Raw genomic sequence first — 12,581 nt, 5'->3', positions numbered from 1 at the left:
CCAGTTTTATAAATGACCCCCACTGTATATACATGAATAATAAAGAATTGTGGTATTTATTTATTTTTCCATTTTGTGTCCTCATCACTCCATTGGTGGAGCTAGAAATCCTTATTGTATTTACTGCCATGTGTATCAGGATATTGAGCGTTTATTACAAGTGGAAGTGTCTTCTACTGTAGGATTTACGGTTATTTTATTACTGCCTATGAGACCCGGAGTGACTGATCGTGCTGTCAGCAATCTTTATGGTCAGCAGAGATACATATCTGAGCGCCTGTAGAATGTATAGAAAGAGATTTTGAAGATTAGACCATTAGCATATTTCTTTTACTGATAAGTGCAGCCAATGGATATGAGATGAGACCATCTTGTCCTATGTAATGGAAGTGGAGAAAAGTTTTTTTTCGGTATGTCACCCAGAAAGAATACAATACAACATGAAAAGTAACATCAATTCTGACACCACCAATTTGTTTAAAGCAGTGTGTTGGGTGCACCACAAGTCCCTAAAGGTCAGAATTAGATTTGTCTGACACTGAAGGAAAGGTCACCTGCAACATCTCTATGTTAATTTGGCACTTAAAAGGCATCTGTCAGCAGATTTGTACCTATGACACTGGCAGACCTGTTACATGTGCACTTGGCAGCTGAAGGCATCTGTGTTGATCCCATGTTCATATGTGCCTGCATTGCTCAGAAATATGATGATTCGTTATATGCAAATGAGCCTCTAGGAGCAATGGGGGTGTTGCAATTACTCCTAGAGGCAGAAACAATGATCCAGCACTAATAAAATTCCAAAATGGTCTTTATTTCTTGATCATAGCAATACATGTAAAGGGGAACCACACTCTGACTAGATGTTGACGCATTTCAGACACCATTGTTACAACTAAGGACACTGTTGTGTCTGAAACACGTCAATGTCCAGTATTGCTATAGAAGCTGTCGGGGATATAAAGCAAAAGGCTTTATATAAAAGAAAGGATCAAAGAAAAATGTCAAATGGTTTTGATCCTCGAGGTGGACATATATGACACCTCAAAATGAGTTTGATCAGTTATTTTATTATATTGTGCAATCAATTAAACAAGGTACAAGCATATATGCAAAAATATTAATGATTTATTATACAATCATTTATATACAATCAATAACAATGAATAGAAAAACAATGATAATTAGTCAAATATAGTACCCACAAATATCAGCCTCTCAGACATAAGAATATAATACAATCCGACTTTACCACAATTTTAGATATAAAAACTCAATAACGTTAATAAAACATACAAACCCTTGCTCTGCACACAACTATAACAAATCTCGGATAATGAGTAGCAATATAAATGATCAAGTCTGGTAGTGACTATGGAATGAAATTTTTCCAATCAGAGAGTTTCTTCTGAAAATCAATATTATATCTTTGATTTAGTAATATGCATCGTTACCGAATAGTTATAATATTGATGTAGCGCCTTTTAACAACTATACATCCGCCAACAGCGGGGAGTTTGCTAAATATCAGGCTGATTAATTTATGTCAATACTACACAAAATAAAGTTATACATTACCGAGAATGCAGATGACGTGCAGAGACTAAGGGAAGTCAGCTCTAAGGTACGTTCTGGTCATCGGGATTTTTCTCCTGGGGTCTCTTTTCTTTCTTGTTGGTCCTTTTTTTTTTTTACCTCCTCTATGTGTGTTATTATCCACAAACGTATCAGTTAGACACACCTTGCTAGTTTGGAACTTTCCAATCACTGTCGGATAGGCGTGTACATGTGATAAGGGTGGTGATGTCACTACATCACCCAGAATGCACTTATGCTCCTGTTGCATTGTCATCTACTCATACCTAGGTGGCACTGTTGTATAAGCTATTAGCATCATACTATAAAGAGTTAACTATGCATGTCGGACTTCATCTTGCATTCTATACATTTGACATCTAGGACCTAAATCAAAGCTAGAGGGATTAATTATGACACTTCTTACCAATTAAGGACAGACTTCTAGGCACCCCTTTGAATGTTTCTCACACTCCTAAATTTATGTTATAGATAATAAAATGATGAGCTTGTTTTCTCACAGAGATATCTGTGCCTCCTCTGCTATACCAACAGTTAATTGACTGTGAGTAAAAACACCACATCTTTACAGATACTCATTAACAAAGTCTATACCCAAACTGTCTTCATCATATAATAGGAATATATGCGTTCCTAAGAATATATATACGATAGCAAATGCATAAATGTCCTTAATAAGACGTAACAATATAAAACCATACATATGTCTTATTGATTTTCTTATACAAAACTAAGGTTGATTCTAAGTGTATATAGGTACCACAGATTTTCTGCCTCATTAATAGATACCAAACTGTATAGTTAATAAGCACTAGCTTATTCTTATCTCAGCCAGAAATGTATATGGAGACAAGAAGGCCTCTTTTCAGACTGGTACATTCATGAGAAGAAATTATCTGAACAGTGCCCTTTCCAAGAACTGTCTCTAGGCCATCTTTAAAATACATACAAAGTGATGAATATAACAATATGGCCTAATATACACTCACCTAAAGAATTATTAGGAACACCTGTTCTATTTCTCATTAATGTGATTATCTAGTCAACCAATCACATGGCAGTTTCTTCAATGCATGTAGGGTTGTGGTCCTGGTCAAGACAATCTCCTGAACTCCAAACTGAATGTCAGAATGGGAAAGAAAGGTGATTTAAGCAATTTTGAGCGTGGCATGGTTGTTGGTGCCAGACGGGCCGGTCTGAGTATTTCACAATCTGTACAGTTACTGGGATTTTCACGCACAACCATTTCTAGGGTTTACAAAGAATGGTGTGAAAAGGGAAAAACATCCAGTATGCTGCAGTCCTGTGGGCGAAACTGCCCTGTTGATGCTAGAGGTCAGAGGAGAATGGGCCGACTGATTCAAGCTGATAGAAGAGCAATGTTGACTGAAATAACCACTCGTTACAACCGAGGTATGCAGCAAAGCATTTGTGAAGCCACAACATGCACAACCTTGAGGCGGATAGGCTACAACAGCAGAAGACCCCACCAGGTACCACTCATCTCCACTACAAATAGGAAAAAGGGGCTACAATTTGCACGAGGTCACCAAAATTGGACTGTTAAAGACTGGAAACATTTTGCCTGGTCTGATGAGTCTCGATTTCTGTTGAGACATTCAAATGGTAGAGTCCGAATTTGGCGTAAACAGAATGAGAACATGTATCCATCATGCCTTGTTACTACTGTGCAGGCTGGTGGTGGTGGTGTAATGGTGTGGGGGATGTTTTCTGGGCACACTTTAGGCCCCTTAGTGCCAATTGGCCATGGTTTAAATGCCACGGGCTACCTGAGCATTGTTTCTGACCATGTCCATCCCTTCATGACCACCATGTACCCATCCTCTGATGGCTACTTCCAGCAGGATAATGCACCATGTAACAAAGCTCAAATCATTTCAAATTGGTTTCTTAAACATGACAATGAGTTCACTGTACTAAAATGGCCCCCACAGTCACCAGATCTCAACCCAATAGAGCATCTTTGGAATGTGGTGGAACGGGAGCTTCGTGCCCTGGATGTGCATCCCTCAAATCTCCATCAACTGCAAGATGCTATCCTATCAATATGGGCCAACATTTCTAAAGAATGCTATCAGCACCTTGTTGAATCAATGCCACCTAGAATTAAGGCAGTTCTAAAGGCAAAAGGGATCCAACACCGTATTAGTATGGTGTTCCTAATAATTCTTTAGGTGAGTGTATATATATATATATATATATATATTCAAATCAGTATAACTAGGATATTTAGATACATTTTTTTTATACACTTATGAAAAAGCACAACAGAGCCTCTAGGAAGTTCATTTTGCATATGTAAAAACCTCATATTTCTCAGCAATGCAGGCACATATGAACATAGGACCAACACAGATGCCTTCAGCTGCCAAGTGCACATGTAACAGGTCAGCCAGTGTCATAGGTACAAATCTGCTGACAGATGTCCTTTAACCTGTTTAGGTCTGATGTCCCGGTACTAAAGGACACAGGGCGTACCGAGCGGCGGTGATCGTAACCCAGTGCCTGCTCAAATCATTGAGCAGGCACCTTGGGTAAATGCGCAGGGGGGTCCCCCAATTCAGACCTGCAGTTTGCGGCTTTTACATGTGGTAGCGGTTGCGGGCAGCGGTGCCATCGGGTCCCCGTGGGGCTGTAGGAGGGACCCGATGGCATGGAAGGCAGCGTGATGCCTTTCTTAGGCATTGCGCTGCCTTCCGGTGAAGAGCCTGTGAGATACAGCCCCCTGGATCTCACAGGCCAGAAGCTGTATAAGTAATACACACTGTATTACTCATACAGCCAATGCATTCCAATACAGAAGTATTGGAATGCATTGTAAAGGATTAGACCCCCAAAAGTTCAAGTCCCAAAGTGGGACCTAAAAATTGAGTGAAAAAAAAGTTGAAAAAATAAAGTTTCCCCCCAAAAAAATAAAAAAATTCAAGTAAAAATAAACAAAAACGTAATTTTCCCCAAATAAAGTAAAAAAAAAAATGGTATAAATTAGGGGAGGGGGGGGAAGGAGACATATTAGGTATCACCGCGTGCGTATCGACCGGCTCTATAAACATATCACATGACCTAACCCCTCAGATGAACACCGTAAATAATAAAAATAAAAACTGTGCTAAATAAACAATTTTTTTGTCACCTTACATCACAAAAAGTAAAACAGCAAGCGATCAAAAAGGAGTATGCCCACCAAAATAGTACCAATCTAACAGTTACCTCATCCCACAAAAAAAACCTACCCCTACCTAAGACAATCGCCCCCCCCAAAAAAAACTATGGCTCAGGATATAGAGACACTAAAGCATCATTTTTTTAAATAAAAAAATGAAATCATTGTGTAAAACTTACATAAATAAAAAAAAGTATACATATTAAGTATCTCCGCGTCCGTAATAACCTGATATATAAAAATATCACATGACCTAACCCCTCAGATGAACACCATAAAAAAACGGTGTAAAAAAGCTATTTTTTGTCATCTTACATCACAAAAAGTGTAATAGCAAGCGATCAAAAAGTTATATGCACCCCAAAATAGTGCCAATCAAACCGTCATCTCATCCCGCAAAAAATGAGACCCTACCTAAGATAATCGCCCAAAAACTGAAAAAATTATTGCTCTCAGACTATGGAGACACTAAAACATGATTTTTTTTGTTTCAAAATGAAATCATTGAGTAAAACTTACATAAATAAAAAAAGAAGTATACATATTAGGTATTGCTACGTCCGTAATAACTTGCTCTATAAAAATATCACATGACCTAACCCCTCAGGTGAACACCGTAAAAAAAGTTAAATAAAAACAGTGTAAAAAAAGCCATTTTTTGTCACCTTACATCACAAAAAGTGTAATAGCAAGCGATCAAAAAGTCATACGCACCCCAAAATAGTGCCAATCAAACCGTCATCTCATCCCACAAAAATCATACCCTACCCAAGATAATTGCCCAAAAACTGAAAAAACAATGGCTCTCAGACTATGGAGACACTAAAACATTGGAGTATTGCTAGGCTGTATGTTTTAGCCACACTAACCCAATGAACTCAAAAGAAATGAAAATGCATCATGGTATGGCAATAGACAGCTGCCCATGATGGACAAGTTAAAGAGAACATGTCACCTCTAATGACATGTCAGTTTTAGTAACTGCTTGCATTCCCATTGCAATAATAATTTTGAAGCATCTATTATTATGAATGTATTTTGTGTTTTTTTTCTCTATTATTCCTACTAGAAATGTATGAATGACTTTCCAATTGGGTGTCACCAGCTGGGGGTTTGGCACTGCACAGTCTGATACCAAGAATACTACTAGAAATACAGATATGGGGGGACGACGACATACAAGTAACTACTATAAAAACATATCTCAAAAATTAATACCCCTAAATATTATTCCCAACTAAATGGCTAGACTCTATGGTAAACCTATAAAAACATAAGCCACTAAAACCAAACTTTATAGGAAATATACTTTATTAATACATATAAACAATAACATTCTCAAAAATTAACCACACTTGGAAGAAGGGACAGTATCCCCGTAGAGCACACGCAGATCTCATCCAATGTCCAATATAGTATAAATAAATCAATATAATACCCCATTCATAAATCATGTATATCCCACAAATAACACCACATATAGAAAACCATATAGATGGCAATGTATGAGTGCCTGTGTGGAGTAGTAATAGCATAAACTGGTCACAAACATTTCCATGTCAATTTTCAGCAAAGTATAATCACCCAAGAATATATACATACATGTGTATACATAGATAGCTGTCAGTCACTGATGGCTATACATGTGAGAGGTGTTATCAGTGATTGATAGCATTCTCTGTATAAGTGTGTATACAGAGATAGCTGTCAGTCACTGATGGCTGTAGACGTGGGAGGTATTATCATATACCACATATCACATGACCTAACCCCTCAGATGAACACCATAAAAAAAAAAAAAAAGGTGTAAAAAAGTTATTTTTTGTCATCTTACATCACAAAAAGTGTAATAGCAAGCGATCAAAAAGTTATATGCACCCCAAAATAGTGCCAATCAAACCATCATCTCATCCCGCAAAATATGAGACCCTACCTAAGATAATCGCCCAAAAACTGAAAAAATTATTGCTCTCAGACTATGGAGACACTAAAACATGATTTTTTTTGTTTCAAAATGAAATCATTGAGTAAAACTTACATAAAAAAAAAGAAGTATACATATTAGGTATTGCTACGTCCATAATAACTTGCTCTATAAAAATATCACATGACCTAACCCCTCAGGTGAACACCGTAAAAAAAGTTAAATAAAAACAGTGTAAAAAAAGCAATTTTTTGTCACCTTACATCACAAAAAGTGTAATAGCAAGCGATCAAAAAGTCATACGCACCCCAAAATAGTGCCAATCAAACCGTCATCTCATCCCACAAAAATCATACCCTACCCAAGATAATCGCCCAAAAACTGAAAAAACAATGGCTCTCAGACTATGGAGACACTAAAACATGTTTTTTTGTTTCAAAAATGAAATCATTAACCTCTAATGACATGTCAGTTTTAGTAACTGCTTGCATTCCCATTGCAATAATAATTTTGAAGCAGTCACTGATAGATGTACACAGGAGAGGTGTTATCAGTGATTGATAGCATTCTCTGTGTAAGTGTGTATACATAGCTGTCAGTCACTGATAGCTGTACACAAGGGAGGTGTAACCAGTGATTGATAGCATTGTCTGTGTAAGTGTGTATACAGAGATAGATGTCAGTCACTGATAGCTGTACATGGGGGAGGTGTAACCAGTGATTGATAGCATTGTCTGTGTAAGTGTGTATACAGAGATAGATGTCAGTCACTGATAGGTGAACACATGGAAGTGATTTATCAGTGATTGATAGCATTCTCCGTGTAACTGTGCATACATAGATATCTGTCAGTCACTGAAAGGTGTACACAGAGGAGGTGTTATCAGTGATTGATAGCATTTTCTGTGTAAGTGTGTACACAGAGATAGCTGTCAGTCATTGATAGTAGTACACGAAGGAGGTGTTATCAGTGATTGATAGCATTCACTGTGTAAGTGTGTATACATAGATAGCTGTCAGTCACTTATAGATGTACACAGGGGAGGTGTTATCAGTGATTGATAGTATTCACTGTGTAAGTGTGTATACATAGATAGCTGTCAGTCACTTATAGATGTACACAGGGGAGGTGTTATCAGTGATTGATAGTATTCACTGTGTAAGTGTGTCTACATAGATAGCTGTCAGTCACTTATAGATGTACACAGGGGAGGTGTTATCAGTGATTGATAGCATTCTCTTTGTAAGTGTCAGCGCTCAAGTGCCTTAAAATTTGCAGATGGCGACAAGACTTTTTAGCCTTGTCGCCATTTGCGACAGGGCTGTCGCGCTATAACTGATTATTGCGATAGAGCATGGGAGCCAATAATTCCTTGCCCCCGGAGCAGTCTCTCCCTCCCCCCTGTGCCGCTGCCACAAATACAGGAGACTGTTACTGGCTGCAAAATCACATAGACAACACCCGACCTCTATGACAGGTGGCTGCGATCCGCGGCAGTTAACCCCTCAGGTGCAACACCTGAGGGGTTAACTGCCGCGGATCGCAGCTACTTGTCATAGAGGTCGAGTGCCAGCGATGCGATTCTGCAGCCAGTACCCGTCTCCTGTATTTGAATTAATGGGTGAGTTAACATCATTGGTTTGCAGTGCGCCCCCCCTTCCCCCATTATTAAAAACATTGGCGCAGTACGCCCCCCCCAATCCCAATATTAAAAACATTGGTGGCACAGTGCGCCCCTTCAAGTATTAAAGTCATTGGTGGCAGTGGCCACAGGGTCCCCTCCCCTCCTCCTCAGTGGCAGTTCCCATCGGAGCCCCAGCAGTGTAATCCTGGGACTCCAATCGGATACCATGGCAGCTAGGAAGCTACTGAAGCCAAAGCTGCCACGGTAAGCTCCCTGCTGCTGTGTGTACTATGCACAGGGCAGCAGGGAGAGTGTAAAGTCCTATTCACCCTAAAAGAGCTCTATTAGGGTGTATAGGGTGTATAGGACAAGAGCTGTAGCCCCTAAGGGGGCTAATAGTAGATGAAAAGTGTAAAAAACAAATATTAAGTATAAATCGCCACCTTTCCCAATTTTACTCATAAAATACACTGCCTGTCCAAAAAAAAAGTCGCTACCTGGATTTAACTAAGCAAATAGTTGTGAGCCTCCTATTGGATAATTACTGCATGGGCGATTATCTTTCAGCTGGCAATAAGTTATTTAACCCCAACTGGTGCAATGAGTTGCTTCTCATTTCTCAAACGACCATGTCTCGTGGTCATGGAAAAGATGTTAGTCTGTTTGAGAAGAGTCAAATCATTGGCATGCATCAAGCAGAGAAAACATCTAAGGAGATTGCAGAAACTACTAAAATTGGGTTAAGAACTGTCCAACGCATTATTAAAAACTGGAAGGATAGTGGGGACCCATCGTATTCGAGGAAGAAATGTGGCAGGAAATAAATCTTGAATGATCGTGAACGGCGATCACTTAAACGTTTGGTGAAATCAAATCAAAGAAAAACAGTAGAACTCAGGGCTATGTTTAATAGTGAAAGTAAGAGCATTTCCACACGCACAATGCAAAGGGAACTCAAGGGATTGGGACTGAACAGCTGTGTAGCAGTAAGAAAACCACTAATCAGTGAGGCAAACCAGAAAAAAAGGCTTCAATTTGCTAGGGAGCATACAGATTGGACTCTGGAGCAATGGAAGAAGGTCATGTAGTCTGAGTCCAGATTTACCCTGTTCCAGAGTGATGGGCGCATCAGGGTAAGAAGAGAGGCAGATGAAGTGATGACCCCATCATGCCTAGTGCCCACTGTACAAGCCTGTGGGGGCAGGGCTATGATCTGGGGTTGCTGCAGTTGGTCAGGTCTAGGTTCAACAACAGCATGTGCTCCAAGAATATATACATACTGAATGACCAGGTTATTCCATCAATGGATTTGTTCTTCCCTGATGGCACAGGCATATTCTAAAATATTCATCCGGCTCAAATTGTGAAAGAATGGTTCAGGGAGCATGAGATATCATTTTCACACAGAATCCAGACCTTAACCCCATTGAGAATCTTTGGGATGTGCTGGAGAAGGCTTTGCGCAGCAGTCACACTACCATCATCAATGCAAGATCTTGGTGAAAAATTAATGCCACACTGCAAAACATGAAAATAAATCTTGTGACATTGCAGAAGCTTATCGAAACAATGCCACAGCGAATGCGTGCCGTAATCAAGCTTTTTTTTGACAGGCAGTGTAGATAAACAATAAATAAACTAATTACATATCGCCATGTCCGAAAAGTCCAAACTATTAAAATATTAAAAAATATCTCCTATGCAGTGAATGTTGTAAAAATAATAATAATAATAACAGTGTCACCTTGTTCCCCCACAAAATAGGATAGGACTGTTCTATTATGGGCCAGACGTTCCATAAAATGCAGAATAGTGTTTTTTTTTTTTGTTTGTTTTTTGCGTGGTATCGAATGGTATCGAGTATAAGGCTAGGTGATATAAAAAATATTCAGACGATAACGATATTAAGAAATTTATCGCGATAAATACCCGTTGTGGGGATAAGCTCTGATAGTTAGGACTGGCGGATGCAGTATAGAGGCAAAGTACACAGTTCTTGAATCAAACAGCGGTGTTTATTCACACATTGGTGTATAACAAAATGCAGATAAGGTGTATCACAAAACGCAGGTGGCTTGGTGTTTGTTCACACACAAGGAAAGTCCATAAACAATAAATAAAAAGTCACCTTTTCTCCTGGGTGTTAATCCACACCCTGTTAGCAGTTCAGCCTTATCAAGTCCATAGGAGGTCTGAGTCCTCCAGTCTGGCTCAAACCTCAAATCCCAGCACAGCCCTCAGTTCATTGCACTTAGACTCCTGAGCTCCACTGTCAGAGGGACAGCCATGCTAAATCTCAAGGTGTCAGTTAGCAATAGCTGCTGCTGACACATAAAATACTGGCTCTTACTTCACCGAGGCCAGGAACCTCGGTGACACATACCTTCCATCCACGATGAGTCCAGGTACCTTCTTACATACCTCCCCCCTTTGTTCAACCCTCAGTGGGTGAACACACGTCAAACAGTGTACCCGGGACAGGGCATCCGCGTTTCTCTGTAACCGGCCTGCCATGTGTTCCACTGAAAACATACCTTCCAACCACGATGATTCCAGGTACCTTCTTACAGCATTTAAAAGAAAAAAACACAAGGAGACATTATGCTGTGTGGGGGCAGCCACAAGGTGATGTTATACTGTATGGGGGCAGCCACAAGGAGATGTTATACTGTAAGGTGGCAGCCACAAGGAGACGTTATACTGTATGGGGGCAGCCACAAGGTGATGTTATACTGTATGGGGGCAGCCACAAGGTGATGTTATACTGTATGGGGGCAGCCACAAGGTGATGTTATACTGTATGGGGGCAGCCACAAGGTGATGTTATACTGTATGGGGGCAGCCACAAGGTGATGTTATACTGTATGGGGGCAGCCACAAGGAGACATTATACTGTATGGGGGCAGCCACAAGGTGATGTTATACTGTATGGGGGCAGCCACAAGGTGATGTTATACTGTATGGGGGCAGCCACAAGGTGATGTTATACTGTAAGGTGGCAGCCACAAGGTGATGTTATACTGTAAGGTGGCAGCCACAAGGAGACGTTATACTGTATGGGGGCAGCCACAAGGTGATGTTATACTGTATGGTGGCAGCCACAAGGAGACGTTATACTGTATGGTGGCAGCCACAAGGAGATGTTATACTGTATGGGGGCAGCCACAAGGTGATGTTATACTGTATGGGGGCAGCCACAGGGAGATGTTATACTGTATGGGGGCAGCCACAAGGAGATGTTATACTGTATGGTGGCAGCCACAAGGAGACGTTATACTGTAAGGTGGCAGCCACAAGGAGACGTTATACTGTATGGGGGGCAGCCACAAGGAGACGTTATACTGTAAGGTGGCAGCCACAAGGAGACGTTATACTGTATGGGGGCAGCCACAAGGTGATGTTATACTGTATGGGGGCAGCCACAAGGAGACGTTATACTGTATGGGGGCAGCCACAAGGTGATGTTATACTGTATGGTGGCAGCCAAAAGGTGATGTTATACTGTATGGGGGCAGCCACAAGGAGACGTTATACTGTATGGGGGCAGCCACAAGGTGATGTTATACTGTATGGTGGCAGCCAAAAGGTGATGTTATACTGTATGGGGGCAGCCACAAGGAGACGTTATACTGTATGGGGGCAGCCACAAGGTGATGTTATACTGTATGGTGGCAGCCACAAGGAGATGTTATACTGTATGGGGGCAGCCACAAGGAGATGTTATACTGTATGGGGTAGGGCTGCACGATAAATCGAAAAAATAATCGAATCGCGATAATCGCCAAATGCGATATGGCGATTTGGCCGACCCGAAAATGCCGCGATTATATATAAAAGGGGCCCCGCGCACATAACTGCCTTTTGCATGTAAAGTGTTTTACTACTGTGTGTGTGGGTGAAACAATCTCTCTCCTAACAGGTCCGGCGTCTGTACTCACTATGAATGCAATGCTCTGCAGTGAGCGGCAGCGAGGTGGCCGGCGCGTGACTGACGTCACTTAGTAACGCTCCTCCCACTTCAGGAAGCAGGAGCGTTACTAAGTGACGTCAGTCACGCGCCGGCCGGCCACCTCGCTGCCGCTCGCTGCAGAGCATTGCATTCATAGTGAGTACAGAGGCCGGACCTGTTAGGAGAGAGATTGTTTCACCCACACACACACTAGTAAAACACTTTACATGCAAAAGGCAGTTATGTGCCCAGTTTAGACACATGAGGAGGACCAGCATAAGATGCTATATTTCTTAAGCTGGC

Source organism: Bufo gargarizans, chromosome 1, assembly GCF_014858855.1.
Source record: "Bufo gargarizans isolate SCDJY-AF-19 chromosome 1, ASM1485885v1, whole genome shotgun sequence".
In the NCBI taxonomy this organism is placed as follows: domain Eukaryota; kingdom Metazoa; phylum Chordata; class Amphibia; order Anura; family Bufonidae; genus Bufo; species Bufo gargarizans.
Note: the sequence above shows the minus strand (reverse complement) of the source record.